General features: G+C 44.6%; 1 protein-coding gene across 1 annotated transcript in view; it reads left to right on the top strand.

The window, feature by feature from the left end:
* The first annotated feature begins 1,473 nt into the window (after positions 1-1,473).
* The window catches only part of N4BP2 (NEDD4 binding protein 2), an 83,702-nt gene continuing 70,361 nt past the window's right edge, over positions 1,474-14,814 (top strand). The window contains exons 1-2 of the mRNA XM_060012670.1: positions 1,474-2,032; positions 7,480-7,543. The gene's annotated coding sequence lies outside the window, so the exon portion shown is untranslated. The remainder of the gene's footprint in view (positions 2,033-7,479; positions 7,544-14,814) is intronic.

Here is a 14,814-nt window from a genome sequence, read left to right as displayed (position 1 = left end):
TATTAACTTGCTAGATTTCTTTGAAGTTTATAATTACTAGGATTCTTTCATTACTAAAGTGGCATGTATCACTGTTATTAGTCTCTTTTAATGGATGTGCAGAGGCAGAGATAATGTCAGGGTCTCAGCAAAAGTTATTTATATCTTGAGATTCTGGGTACTTTGTTAAAATCTCTGCTGCTTCAAAATTAATAAAAGCATTGATAGGGGTGTTTGTATTTTAATTTCTTAACAGGGGCTCAAGAGACTTTTAAAAATACAAAAATCATACAAAAGGGAAAAAAAAAAACAGACCTTTTTTTCCCCGTGTGGTTGGTTTCATTAGAACATGTACCAAACCCGAGGTCTCTGCTTAAATATTTCGGGTTTCTAAAAAAACCACTAGAATGTTTTCGTGAGTTACTGTTCCAACTAGACCTAAATGAAGATAAAAATTCACTTGCATTTTCCCCAAATTTCCACTCAGTTTATAGCAATTACTAAAACAACACTGACAGTCTGTCTCTTCGATGCAAAGGAATATTTTGTCAGGGAGCTACTTCTTTTCGCTACGAAAAACACTGATGGTGGAACAAAAAGTAATTGCAAAGGGAGGGGAACAGAGAGAGGGAAAAAAACAAATAAGCATAATCACCACCCCCAGAAAGCAAGGGTGAAAAATTCGTGTGCCTGAAAACACAACATTTCACGTCAGAACACAGAAGAAGCAAACAAAGGAAGGCAGAGTTTAGGAGGACAAAAAAATGGAGCAGGTTTTGGGGACGATCTAATAAGACAGTGAATGCAAAAGGGCAGAAAACCTCGTTGCTTTTTCTTGGCACCTGAAAACTGAAGCTCTAAGCGGGGCAAAGGTCAGCGTCTGCGGTTCTACGTTGCAAACGTGGTCTCGTTTTTTTGTGCTTCCGCCAGCGTGTTCTGACCGCATGTCGGTGGCGCCGGTTGGGACCAGGCGGCCTCGGTCCCGGCTGCGGCCGCGGCTGCAGCCGACCCCTTTGTCTCCCGACTCCGAGGCGGCCGCGCCGTGTCAGACGCCCGAGCGCGCAGAGGGGCAGCGGGCCGCGCGCCCGGAAACCTCCCGCGGACAGCGCGGCGCGCGCGGAGGCGGGGTTCGCGCGCCCGCCGCCGCCTTGGCCTTACACGCCTCGAGTCAACGGCTCAGTTAGGCTAAGCCGAGGCCGCTTGGCTCGCCCCGCGGTCTCTACCAACTTGCCGCTGGGACCCGCGAGCTGGCGGGCCCGCCCCGGCTTCCATTTCCTTCCCAGCCTCAACCAGCGAGTACAATCTTGTGTTTCTGTTTTGCTTTTGAAGATTGCGAGAGAGTGAAGAGGCTTATACACGGCTGTGTCTAACACGGTTACCGCGCAGCTTGTTTCGGCCGAAATTACGGGCCCCTTATTGCTACGTTCACCAGCTCAAAACGGCTCCCGCCTTCCCCGAAAACCCGACGCATTGAAAAGGGCTTGCTTCTCCGTGTGACCCCACCACAGGGAGAGGGGGAAACACGTCAGGCTTTCGGGCTTTCGGGGGTGGGAGCGGCTCAGATGCAGCAGAACCGGCCAGGCCGGGGCCCGCTCTCAGTGGGGAGCGGGAGAGGCGGGAGCGCCCGCGGGCAGGGGTCGCCGGGGCTGGCCCTGCGGGGCGGGCCGACGCGCCGCAGCGGAGCTCGGGGACGAACCAGAGGTCTTGGTCGGGAGCCGGCGTGGGTGGGGGAGGCGGAGAGCAGCGATTCACCTGGGCGACGTGGCAGCCATTCCCTACTCTCCGAGACCCCTCCCCATTCGGCCGCCCACCCGCCCTCTCGCGGCTGGTTGCTGCGAGGCTGCTCTTCCCCGGCCGGACGGAGAGCGGCAGTGTCTCCCCGCCGGGCGCCCGCCGTGCGTCTCCCCCGCGCGGCCGCCGCTGCTCGCCAGCCCTGCGCCGTGCTGGAGAGCGCAGTGGCGGCGGCGGGAAAGGGCTGCGGAATCGCGGCGCTGCGTCTCACACTCGACGACGCGGCCTCGGCCTCGACGCCCTCCGCCCGTTCCCGGAGCAGGTAAAGGCGGCGGGTGGGAGGCGGGGCGGCGGGGCTGGGCTGAGGGTCCGGTTGGGAAGGAATCCCGGAGTCCCCGAATCCGAGCGGAGGGCCTGAGGTAAGCGGCGGGAGGCGCTGCCACTGAAACCCCAATCCCCGAAGGTGGGGGGCCGGCGCTGGCAGTCCGGCCCGCGGGCTCGGTCGCCCGGACGGAAGGGAAGTGAGGCGTCGGTAAGAGGCGGGCCATGGCGCGCTGCCCGAGGTCGGGCGAAGGCGGAAGCTGCGGTCGCTTTCCTGGCCCCCCAGTCCCTGGCGGCCCTCCAAGCCCTTGACACACCCCTCTCGCCCCCAGTAGCTTCCCTGTCAGTTCCCGCCCGGACTTGACCTCGAGGCCCTCCGAGCGCCTTCGGCTTTTCCCAGGCGGATCCTTCTTGGAACTTCGGGCCACCCTCCCGAGCACGTAGTCCTATTAGAGCTGTTTATTTACTCACTTCCAATCCAAACACAGCCTCTCCGCACGTTCCGAGTTTGGATACTGCGGGGAGGCATTCCCGGTTCCCGTTGTCTGTGCCGCTTGGATCGTCGTCCACACCCCCTCCCCCGCGGCAACTTTGATCCTCGCTGGGTCCCTCCTTGAGCCCTACCGTGATCCGGACCCTCTCCTAGAGGTCCGTGTGGAAATCCGTCTTGGATAGAGTGAGTCACTCGACCTGGGGCAGTTTATTTCTTAAGCTCTTGGTTAAAACGTGGTGTTTTTTGTTGTTTTCTCTCCGAAGGAGAGCTAGAGTAATTTAAAAAGAAAAAAAGTGTAAACGGCCGATTGCGCTCGCTGTTGGCTTTAAAGAATCTTCTTTTCGGCAACAGTCTTTAGAACTAGGATCTGATATTTGTGGCACGGACAGGTTTGTACACATTCTCGCCATGCAGTGGTTGTAATGTCTTCATAGCACAGTTCTGACTTGAAGGTAGGATTGGCTGGTTTTTCTACTCGACATCTTTAAGCCAATCAAGAAGCGGTGCTTGCCTGGAAACTGGATAACTCAGAAAAGGTGGGGATTGGTTGAGCTCAGAGAAAAAAATCCTGGACATGAACCTGGCTTCTCAGAAAAAACTGATTTGCAGCTGCCTCTCTTCCCCCACTTAAAAAATAATGTTACCATTTCATCTCAACAGCAGGCTTTTTATTCTTTTTTTATTATTTGTACTGTTTTTCTATCAAACGCCCAGCTCTCTTTTTAACTCATTTTAGCTTTCATCCTTCAGTTTTCAATGAAAGAATCTTTAAACGCCTTAAGAAATGTAAACATCATGTGTTTGTTTTGATAATAAGCATGGTTTAATTTTCTTACGTTGTCCGTTGTTAAAGGTCAGAAATTAAATCAACAATTTTTTGTTCCTGTGCCAGAGCCTTTATTATTCAAGTGGCTGTGGTAGGATGGGGGGCTGCCGTGATGGAGATGGTGAAAAGAATAGGGAAGAAGTGGCTGCTTTTCTGCATGGATGCTACACTTTAGTTCATGAAAAAAGACTAAACGTATAAAACAAACAAAACCCATGACAAATCAGCATTTAGTACTTACGAATGTCAGTTTGTGCACCTGTTGACTTTAGTTGCTTTGAAGGGGAGAGTAAAGAGGACCGATCACTGGACTTCATATAGAAAAAGTGGGCTTAAGTTATTGAATGTTTTTTTTTTATTGAAGTAGGCATAGTATCTGTACACAAGAGAGGCTAAATATATTATCAGTGTAGGTGCATGTTTTTTTAATACTATCTGAGGATTTTCCTTCTCTTAAAATCTCCCTTTTCTTCTTGATTATCTAATGATTATGCATGTCTTTTGATATGCAAATCAGTTAGAAGAGAATTACCGTCTTTGCCTTCCTTCTATTCAGCTTTTTATATGCAAACTCACATTCTAAGTCTTGGGAATAATCTTAGTTTGTCAGGTCAAACATTAAATCTTAGCAGATCACATTATTAAGTGCCTTTAGTAGTAGTTTTATTAGGAATTGAAGAAGAGATTGAATTTTTTTATTTTTATATTTATCATGCCAGTCTATGAGTAAGCCAAACGTCATTAGAATTATATCTGGGGCTTCCCTGGTGGCACAGTGGTTGAGTATCCACCTGCCAATGCAGGGGACATGGGTTTGATCCCTGGTCCGGGAAGATGCCACAGAGCAACTAAGCCAGTGCACCACAACTACTGAGCCTGTGCTCTAGAGCCCATGAGCCACAACTACTGAGCCCGTGCACCGCAACTACTGAAGCCCGCACGCCTAGAGCCCGTGCTGCACAACAAGAGAAGCCACCGCAATGAGAAGCCCGCGCACTGCAACGAAGAGTAGCCCCCTCTCGCCACAACTAGAGAAAGTCCGTGTGCAGCAACAAAGACCCAACACAGCCAAAAATAAATAAATAAAATAAATAAATTAGAAAAAAAAGAATTCTGTCTGGACTCTTGACTTTTAATAACAATCCTTCCATCTTTTATCGAATTTTTGTAGCCATACCATTTAATTGTATAATGTTACTTTCATAATATGATATAGTATTTAGTAGAATGAATTTTCCCTATGTGTCTTTAAAATTTTTTTTTAATATATCTGCTCTATTTATTAAATTTAAGAATTAGTTTTGGAGACTGACATGAATAATATTTAATTTTTCTGTTCTGAAGCAGGGTATCTTTTAAAAAATTTTTTCTTTTGTGTTTAAATTTGTTTCTTCCGCCTGTAGTGTCTTCACTGTTCTCTGTGTCCTCCTCTCCCTAAACTCTCTGCTAACCTACTTCAAGATTTAGGTGGTACATGTTGTAAAGTCTTCTTTCCTTCCTTCCCCCAGCAGAGATAATCACGTACTCATTGTATTACCTCTGAACCATTACATACTTACTGCTATATTGAGCTACCTCCTCCCTATAGTAACTGAGTTTCACTGAATTTTACTCAATTCTTTTTCTCTAACACTAGTCCCAAAGCTATAGTTGTATAGATATTAAATAAATATTGGCATGAATAAAGGAGATATTTTACTTTAAAAAATATTTTTCCCAGTTACTATCTGTATGCTGTTAATTCTTAAATCTCCAACCCAAAGCTCTTTCCCGATAACCGACTCGTATATCATCTACCTTCATGACATGTTCATTTGTATGCTCCCACAGGTAACTCAGACTGAGCATATCCCAAACTGTAGTTATTATCAACCTTCCCTCTCCCAGCCTCAAACCAAAAATATGAAACAAACTGTGTCTTCTTTTTAGGGGAAGATTAAATGAGATAATGCATGTGTGCTAAGAATTCGGTAAATAGTAGGCGCTGCTAATAATAACTTGGCAGAAACATGGGCTATTCCGTTTCCTCTCTTTTTCGCTTCATATTCTGATTGATCACTGAGCCCTGTTGAATTCTTTCTTCTTAATATCCCTTGAACCTGTGCCTTTTCCTCTATTCCCAAGGCTAACATCCAACTCCATGGTTAGCATCATCTCTTACCTGGATTGCCGCAGTAGCCTCCTAAGTGGTTATCCCTTCTTCCAGTCTTGCCTTCCAATCCACTTTTCCCACTATAGCCAGAGTAATCTAACACATTTAAACCTGTAACTCCCCTGCTAAAAAAAATTTCTTTTTTTTTTTTTGGCCACACTGTGCGGCTTGTGGGATCTTAGTTCCCTGACCAGGAATCAAACCTGTGCGCCCCTGCAGTGGAAGTGCAGAGTCCTAACCACTGGACCGCCAGGGAAGTCCCAAAACATTTTTTTTTTGTGACTTTTCATCGCCTTCAGGATAAAATCTGAACTTTTGAAAAAATTTTTATTTATTTATTTTTGGCTGCGTTGGGTCTTCGTTGCTGCGCACAGGCTTTCTCTAGTTGCAGCGAGGGGGCTACTCTTTGTTTCCGTGCATGGGCTTCTCATTGCGGTGGCTTCTCTTGTCGCGGAACATGCGCTCTAGGTGCGCGGGCTTCAGTAGTTGTGGCTCGCGGGCTCTAGAGCACAGGCTCAGTAGTTGTGGCGCACGGGCTTAGTTGCTTCACAGCATGTGGGATCTTCCTGGACCAGCGCTCGAACCCGTGTCCCCTGCATTGGCAGGTGGATTCTTAACCACTGTGCCACCAGGGAAGTCCCTGAACTTCTTAATTTGGCTTTCAGGATCATGATCTGGCATGTTTACTTCTTCATCCTCTGTCACTTTCTCCTTTTGCCCTCAATGTGCTGCTAGTCATAAACAGTTACTTGGATTTCTCCCTCAAGATGCCACATTTGTTAAATCTAGGCCTGAGTACAGAAGCTTTCCTCTGTCTGGAATGTCTTACCTAGCTCCCTGCTTCCTTCCCCTTTGGTTTTGTTAGCTCATACTTATCTTTCAGGTCTCCGTAGAGGTGATGACCTCTCTAGGGAAGCCAGCCCTCTACTTGTTTGCCTAGCATTCTACATTCTCATTGTAATTGCTTATTGTTATCTCACCATATACTGGTTAGGGTGTAACAAAGAAAAAGGTAAATTGACTATGTTAAAAAATGATGTGAAGGACTTCCCTGGTGGTCCAGTGGTTAAAACTACATGCTTCCACGGCAGGGGGCACTGGTTCGATCCCTGGTCAGGGAACTAAGATCCTGCATGCTGCGTGGCATGGCCAAAAAAAAAAAAAAAAAAAGATGTGATTTGCATAGAGTGTATTAAAAAGGGAATTAAATAGTAATTTGGGGGTTTACCTAGTAGGGAAGAGAAAGACATTATATCGGATAGATGAAAGTTTTCTTAGTAGGAAAGGCATACTAAGTAGGTCCTTTTACAGTTTCAGTGAAGTATACCTTTACATATAATTTCCATCTTATTCAGTTTCTCTGAATATTAGTTAGAGGTTATTAGTTAGGACTTTTTGGATTGCAAATAACAGAGATACAGTTTGAAATGGCCTATGGATGGAAAAGTTACTGGTTCAGTAACCATATAACAGAAAGTGTATGGATAGAGATGGCCATAAGGAGCTAAGGTGGGAACTTGCCCATAGTTAGATCCTTCCTATAAATTTTTTTTTTTTTTTTTTTTGGCTGCACCCCGCGGCACGTGGGATCTTAGTTCCCCGACCTGGGACCTGGCAGTGAAAGCGCCGAGTCCTAACCACTAGTCCTAACCACTGGCGCCATCTCTCCCACTGCAGACATGCTTCTTCACAAAGTGGGACCTGGTTCCTGGCGCACAGGCTTACCTAGTTAGAGACTAATGTCAGAGGATCTAGATAGAGTGGCTCACATGCCTGTCCTTCGACCGGTTCCTGCAGCTGAGGTACTATGCCTAGTTCAGCCTAGATCATGTGTTGTGCTTACTTATATAGCCAGGGGTCTATTAGCAGGCATCAGGCCCCTGGTGGAGTAGGGGAGGAGAAGGAGTTCTGGGCAGACACAAAGAATATCCATTCTAAATCTTAACCACCCTTCTGACTTTCAATTTATTTTCCTAGATATTTTATTCATGGGAAAGAGATGCCCTGTATTATGGACCTGAGTATTCCAGGTACCGAAATGGTAAGTCCAGTATTTTAAAGGACTAAATTGGCTTTTTGGTTTATGCTGGCATATAACAAATATTTGTTAAGCTTTTGTTTGCTAAATAGAAACACATTGTGAGATGCTTATAGACTAGTAGTATAAACAAATAAATACAAAGGTGCTAAGGTAGAGGTGTATCTAGGATGCAGTGGCAGCTCTGTGTAAATCAAACTTTGGGATAGTGGAAAACTTTCCTGAAAGAAAGTTAATTGAGGCAAGAAATATGGGTTGTGTGGGATGGGGTAGAGGGACTTTTGGGTAGAACGTGTGTGAGGCACAGAGATGTGAGATGGGCCAGGGGCCCATCTATCTAGTTATTTGGGAAACAAATAATTAGATACAGGAGGAGTAGAGAGTACCTGGGGAGGAGTAGAGGAAGAGAATGGTAGGGGTAGGTAAGGGGCCAAATCATAGAAGTCCTTGAATGGTTTAACCAAGGAGTGGGAACTTGATCTTGAAAGCTGTGGAGTCATTGAAGCATTTTACGCTGGAACTCTCAGGCCTGAAGTGCCTGTGCAATATACACATGGATATGTCTGTCAGGCAGTTTTTGGAGAGACAGCAGTGAGCAGTCCTGAAGAGAGATCTTAGTTCTCTGCCCAGGAATTGAATCTGGGTAGCCTGGATGAAAACTAGGAATCCTAGCTGCTAGACCACCAGGGGCTAGAGGCTAGAAGCAAAGTGGCCCTGGCTCTTGCCCCCATTTGAAAGCAGGAATGTTTCAAGGAGGCAAAAACTGTAAAAACAGGTACAAATTTTATTATTAGAGACACAACACAACAAGTGGGAGAGCACACAGAGAAACAGTTTGTTTATTTAAGCCTGAAGCAAGGCAGAAATATACACTTGGAGAGAAAGGGTATGAGTCTCTTCTTTAATGAGAAGGAGCGCAGTAAAGAGGTGATTTAAATCACTTATATAGGACAGTCCTTCCGGGTCTTTGTTTACTTTAGGCCAATAATCTTGTTTCTTTTTTCACATCTGACCTGTCCTAGGACTCTCCCCAGCATGGGTGCGCAACTTTTTGCTAAGATGGATTCCACCGCAGAGGGCTGTTGGGGGTATGTCCACACTTATTATGGGGTGGCGCCCCCTCCCTTTTTTGACCCCTCAAGGAGCCTTCCTGTGCATGTGCAGACAGGGAAGTTTTTGTCGACCTCAGGAGTGGTCATCTTATCTTTTTACTTCAGCAAAGCTCAGCTCTTGCCACTAACTTTGTCCTTGGAGTGTCTAGGGAAAACAAAGCTTCAATTTTACTCCACTTGACAAACACCAGCTGTCTAGCCAGGGGCCCATCTATCTGCTATCTCAAGGCAGTTAACTATATTGGAGTTTGGGAGAGAATTCTTGGCTGGAGTCATAGGTACTGAAGCCATGGATTTGGATGGGCCTAGAAAAAGGTGGTGGAGCAGAAGGTTGGGAACAGAACCCAGGGTAACAATGACACTGAAAGAGGAGCATGAGAAAAGCAATCAATGAAGGAGACTGAGAAGGGGCAGCCAGAGAAAAACCAGTAGGTGTAGGCGGCAGATTGCATTGGATCAAGAAGTCAACAGAAAGTGGGAAGTTGAAACAATAAATTGTAAACTACTTTTATTTTAAGGAACTGAAACTGCCTAGGAAATACTGGGAGTTTGGATAGTCTGAGTTAAGAATTCGCTTCATTGTTATCAATTCAGGGTGTATTGAGAAACCAAATTTCAAACAGTTTTTCCACTACAGGAATTTGAACTTTTTAGAATTAGAATTTTTAAAGATAGGGAGGAGAGGATGGAGGCTTTTTGGAGGGTGGTAGTTGGTAGGAAAGAAGTGGTTGAATAGGGCATGGATATGGTTTATGTACAATCAGTCATTTTGGGGTGTACAGAGCACCTAGTAGAGTATTCTGTGTATAGTTTCTGGAGCTATAAAGATTCAGTAAGTCTATTTTATCAGGAGACCTAGAGTTGATAAATGATGGTGTAGTTGAAATTAAATTTATACTTCTTGGGATTTCTATTTGTGATTTTCTTTCCTGTTCTATTTCTGACTTAACCTCTCTTGAGTGAACATTTTCTTTCCCTTCTCTTATATTTGTTTTTCTTTGTAGTTAAACCCCTTATAGATTTTTTAAAAATTGTAATAAACGTATAACAAAATTTATCATCTTAACTACTTTTAAGTGAACAGTATAGTAGTGTTAATAATACAGTAAGTCCCCTACATATGAACAAGTTCCATTCTGAGAACGTGTTCATAAGTCCAACAAAGTTAGCCTGGGTACCCAACTAACAATCGGCTGCATGGTACTGTAATATAATAGATTTATAATACTTTTCACACAAATAATACATAAAAAAACAAAAAAAAATAAACATTTTTAATCTTACAGTACAGTACCTTGAAAAGTACAGTGGTACTGTACAACAGCTGGCATACAGGAGCTGGCATCAAGTGAACAGGCAAGAAGGGTTACTGACTGGAGGAGGGAGAGGAGCTGGGAGATGGTAGAGCTGAAGGACCGTCAGCAATAGGAGACAGAGGGCAAGCTGCAGTTTCCCTCACACCTTACTTGATTGGACATGCGAGCACATGTTTGTATCTTTGGAAGTTCGCAACTTGAAGGTTTGTATGGAGGGGACTTACTGTATATACATGGTTAATACAACAGGTCTGTAGAACTTTTTCATCTTGAAGAACTGAAACTCTATACCCATTGAACAACCCCCCCCTTCCCCACCTCACCTCTAGCCCCTGGCATCTGTCATCCTACTTTGTAAGAGTTTGACTACTATATTTGTTTATTGAGGTATAGTTAATGGACAATATTATATGTTTCAGATGTACAACATAGTGATTGACCATTTTTAAAGGTTATACTCCATTTATAGTTATTATAAAATATTGGCTATAGTCCCTGTGTTGCACAGTATATCCTTGTAGCTTATATATATATATATATATATATATTTTTAACATCTTTATTGGAGTATAACTGCTTTACAATGGTGTGTCAGTTTCTGCTTTATAACAAAGTGAATCAGTTATACATATACATATGTCCCCATATCTCCTCCCTCTTGCGTCTCCCTCACTCCCTCCCTTCCTCCCTTCCTATCCCACCCCTCTAGGTGGTCACAAAGCACTGAGCTGATCTCCCTGTGCCATGCAGCTCCTTCCCGCTAGCTATCTATTTTACGTTTGGTAGTGTATATATGTCCATGCTACTCTCTCACTTTGTCACAGCTTACCCTTCCCCCTCCCCGTATCCTCAAGTCCATTCTCTAGTAGGTCTGCATCTTTATTCCCATCTTGCCCCTAGGTTCTTCTGACCACTTTTTTTTTTTTTAGATTCCATATATATATGTTAGCATATGGCTTGTAGCTTATATTATACATAGTAGTTTGTACCTCTTAACTCCCTACACCTATCTTGCCCCTCACCCCCTTCCCTCTCCCCACTAGTAACCACAGATTTGTTTTCTATATCTGTGCATCTGTTTCTTTTTGTTATATTCATTAGTTTGTTTTATTTTTTAGATTTCACATATAAGTGGTATCATACAGTACTTGTCTTTCTCTGACTTGTTTCACTTAGCGTAATATCCTCCAAGTTTATCCATGTTGTTGCAGATGGCAAAATTTCATTCTTTTTTATGGCTGAGTAGTATTCCATCGTGTATATCTTCTTTATCTATTCATCTGTTGATGGACACTTAGGTTACTTCCATATCTTGGCAATTGTAAATAGTGCTGCTCTGACCACTGGGGTGCATCTGTCTTTTCCAATAAGTGTTTTCATTTTTTCTCACATATGCCCAGGAGTAGAATTGCTGGGTCATATGGTAGTTCTAATTTTAGTTTTTTGAGAAACTTCCATAATGTTTTCCACAGTGGCTGCACCAATTTACATTCGTGAGGGTTCCCTTTTTTCCACATACTCACCATTTGTTATTTGTGTTCTTTTTTTTTAAAATTAAAAAAAATTATTTATTTTTGGCTGTATTGGGTCTTTGTTGCTGCACATGGACTTCCTCTAGTTGAGGCAAGCAGGGGCTGCTCTTTGTTGCAGAGTGTGGGCTTCTGTTGTTGCAGTTGTAGAGCACGGGCTCTAGGCGTGTGGGCTTCAGTAGTTGTGGTGCGTGGGCTCAGTAGTTATAGCTTGTGGGCTCTAGAGCGCAGGCTCAGTAGTTGTGGCACGTGGGCTCAGCTGTTCTGCAGCATGTGGGATCTTCCCGGACCAGGGCTCGAACCCACTTCCCCTGCATTGGAAGGCAGATTAGTGACCACTGCACCACCAGGGAAGCCCCTGTGGTTTTTTTGATGATAGCCATTCTGACAGGTGTGAGGTGACATCTCATTTTTTTTTTTAAGTCTTTATCAAATTTGTTACAATATTGCTTCTGTTTTATGTTTTGGTTTTTTGGGAGTGAGGCATGTGAGACCTTAGCTCCCTGACCAATCAAACCCGCACCCCCCCTGCATTGGAAGGTGAAGTCTTAACCACTGGACCGTCAGGGAAGTCCCGCATGTGGTTTTTTTTTTTTTTTTTTTTTTTTGCGGTACGCGGGCCTCTCACTGTTGTGGCCTCTCCTGTTGCGGAGCAAAGGCTCTGGACACGCAGGCTCAGCGGCCATGGCTCACGGGCCTAGCCGCTCCGCGGCATGCATGTGGGATCTTCCCAGACTGGGGCACGAACCTGTGTCCCCTGCATCGGCAGGTGGACTCTCAACCACTGTGCCTCCAGGGAAGCCCCCCTCATGTGGTTTTAATTTGCATTTCTCCAATGATTAATGATGTTCTGTAGGCCATCTGTATGGAACTTGACTACTTTAGATACCTCATATAAGTAGAATCATACACTGTTTGTCTTTTTGTGACTGGCATATTTCACTTAGCATAATGTCCTCAGGTTTCATCTATGTTAGAGCATATGACAGGATTTCCTTTTTTTTAGAGGCTGCATAATATTTCACTATGTATATGTGTGTGTATCCCACATTTTCTTTCTTTTTCTTTGTCTTTATTTATTTGGCTGCATTGGGTCTTAGTTGTGGTGCGCAGGCTTCTCTCTAGTTGTGGCACACAGGCTCCAAAGTGCGAGGGCTCAGTAGTTGTGGTGCGCAGACTTAGTTGCCCTGCGACATGTGGGATCTTAGTTCCCTGACCAGGGATCGAACCCGCATTCCCTGCATTGGAAGGCAGATTCTTAACCACTGGACCACCAGGGAAGTCCTTCCCACTTGTCTTAATCCAGTTTTCTATTGATGAACATTTAGGTTGCACAAACTTTTTTTTCTTAATTACTTGTATGTTCTTCTGTATCAACTAGTCTGCTGTCAACTCCTTGTGTGTATTTCATTTCAATTATTGTATCTTTCAGCTCTTACTGGTTCTTTTTTATATTTTCTTGTTTCTTGTTAAAATTCTCACTGTGTTCATCTCAATTTTTTCCAAGTTCAGTTAGCATTCTTATTACTAATGCATTGAACTTTTTATCTGGTAAATTATTTATCTGTTTCATTGGCTGTTTTCTTTTTGCCCAGGGTTTTTTTTTCTTATTTTTTCATTTGAAGGAAATCCCTTTGTCTTCTCATTTTGTTTAACTCACTCTGTCTCTATGAAATTAGGATACCTATCCCAGTCTTGAAGGGGTGTCCTCTGCATGTGAGTATGGGTCACATCTTCCCCCAGGGTGTGCTGGAAGCTATCACCTTGGTGTGAGGTGAGACTAGAGACTGAGAGGCTAGAACCAGAGACAGGTGTGAACTGGAGCTTCTCCCATGTTCAGTGGCCATCACCACCCTATTATGGGCATCGTCAGGTCCCAAGGTGTTGGAGTTAGAAATCCTGAGGGTCGGGTCCTAGCTGGTCTGTTCTCTCTAAGTGTGCACTCTCCCCATGCCTGGTAATGGGGAGCAGCATTGAAGCAAGAGGAGCTGGATCGTGTGCCTGGTCCAGGCTGGGACACATGCTGGGACAGTTCTGGTATGCCAGCCAGAGCTCAAAACAGCTCCCTATCCAACATCTCCATGAGCACTAGCAATGGCTGCCCTTACCCCTTTCAGTACAGTGCTGGGCCCAAGTTGGCTCTGTCCCCCAAGGGTGAGATTGCATGGACTTTTAATTTGCTTCTACCTCTTGACTATTGTGAATAATGCTGCAGTGAACATGGGTGTGCAAATATCTCTTGGAGATCCTGTTTTCAATTCTTTTGGACGTATGCACAAAAGTGGGATTGCTGGATCATATTCTGTTTTTACTTTTCTGAAGAACCTCCATACCATTTTTCATAGTAGCTGCACCGTTTTACATTCCCACCAACAGTACACAATAACTTTATTTATTTATTTATTTGGCTGCGTTGGGTCTTTGTTGCTGTGTGCGGGCTTTCTCTAGTTGCGGCGAGTGGGGGCTGCTCTTGGTTGCGGCGTGCAGGCTTCTCATTGCGGTGGCTTCTGTTGTTGCAGAGCATGGGCTCTAGGCGCATGGGCTCAGTAGTTGTGGCTCATGGCTCTAGAGTGCAGGCTCAGTAGTTGTGGCGCACGGGCTTAGTTGCTCCACAGCATGTGGGATCTTCCTGGACCAGGGACTGAACCCATGTCCGCTGCATTGGCAGGTGGATTCTTAACCACTGCGCCACCAGGGAAGTCCCCACAATAACTTTAACTTTTTTTTTTTTTCCTCAAGCTTGCTTTGGCTATTTGGGGTTCTCTTAATTTTTTATTTTAATTTTAATTTATTTATTATTTATTTAATTTTATTTTTGGCTGTGTTGGGTCTTCGTTTCTGTGCGTGGGCTTTCTCTAGTTGTGGCGAGCGGGGGCCACTCTTTATCGCGGTGCGCGGGCCTTTCACTGTCATGGCCTCTCTTGTTGCGGAGCACAAGCTCCAGACGCCTGCAGGCTCAGTAGTTGTGACTCACGGGCCCAGTTGCTCTGCGGCATGTGGGATCTTCCCAGACCAGGGCTCGAACCCGTATCCCCTGTATTGGCAGGCAGATTCTCAACGACTGCGCCACCAGGGAAGCCCTCTTCTCTTAATTTTTATCCTTTAAAAATTTTTCTTTCATTTTCTTCCTTCCCTTACCACATGATTAAATTTTTCTTTTTCTTAGAACACATACGTAACCAGATATAACCTTTAAAATATGGAGTGTGCCCTGCTTTTATTAAAACTTTGTATATTTGAATTCAGAGTTTCAAATTAAGGGTTGGTATTTGAATTTAAAAAGGATTTTTTACTTTGTAGAGGTAAACAAACCAGTT

Source organism: Delphinus delphis, chromosome 5 (genome assembly GCF_949987515.2).
Source record: "Delphinus delphis chromosome 5, mDelDel1.2, whole genome shotgun sequence".
NCBI lineage: Eukaryota > Metazoa > Chordata > Mammalia > Artiodactyla > Delphinidae > Delphinus > Delphinus delphis.
The sequence above is the reverse complement of the archived record's forward strand: the minus strand, read 5'-3'. Positions and strand labels throughout refer to the sequence as shown.